Genomic DNA, 1,018 nt, shown 5'->3' with positions numbered 1-1,018 from the left:
AAAAAAAAAAAGAAACTCAACAACAGTAAACGTCTAAGACCATGCCTTTTAAGCAATCCAGGGATGACAAAGTATGTGAGAGTATATGCATTGATGTTTTGCAAATACTATCACTTTATTTAAGGAACAAAAAGCATCCTAAGATTTGGGATTCAATAGAGGTTAGTGGAAACAATCTCCAGATACCCAAGCAGGGTTGCATACACAGCCTGGTATGTGTTGCTTAATGTCTGTATGGTTAACACCAGATAATATATATATGTCCATGGTCTCACAAGGTGAGTTTAAGGGAAAGCAGCTCTCCTTTTATTATTTCTCCCTAATGACATTAATGGCCTGACCCCAGACTTGCAGCACCAGGTAAACAAAGGAAGAAAAAAGAAAAATAATGAAAGGAAAGAAGATTAGGCAAATGAGTGAGGAAAAAGAAGAGGCCAAACAAAAACAATTCCTTCTGGATACCTGTACACCGACCTTTCACAGTAGCATTATTCACAACAGCAAGAATGGAAACAGTCCAAATGTCCATCAACAAATAAATGGATTGAGAAATTACGATATATTCACACAGAATACTATGCAGCACTAAAGAGTAACGATTACATAAAGTACTACATAACGTACAATACTATATATATGGGAGAATCTATAGAAAGCATTATACTGAGTGAACTCAGTACTCTAAGGACAAATATTGCATAAAACCACTAACAAAGTAGAACTAGTAACATATGGACAAAAGTCTAAAAGTAAAGGGGGAGTGGGACAAGGGGAAGAGGAGTAAGTCACTAGGAATTAGGAAAAATTCAGTACAAATCTTGTATGCAAACCTATATAAAATAAAAATAAAGTGGAGAGATTACTGCCTCAGGGAGCTCTGGTGGCCTAGCGGCAAGAAGCTGCACTGCCTACTCAGAGGTACGCAGTTCGAATCCACCAGACACTGTGCTGGAAAAGGAAGAGCAATCTCCTCCTGTACCAGTCAGATCTGATTTGACGGTACATTGTTGTTGTTGTT

This window comes from Elephantulus edwardii, unplaced genomic scaffold, assembly GCF_000299155.1.
Source record: "Elephantulus edwardii isolate Elephantulus edwardi_28Jun2011 unplaced genomic scaffold, EleEdw1.0 scaffold00069, whole genome shotgun sequence".
NCBI classification, from domain to species: Eukaryota; Metazoa; Chordata; class Mammalia; order Macroscelidea; family Macroscelididae; genus Elephantulus; species Elephantulus edwardii.
Note: the sequence above shows the minus strand (reverse complement) of the source record.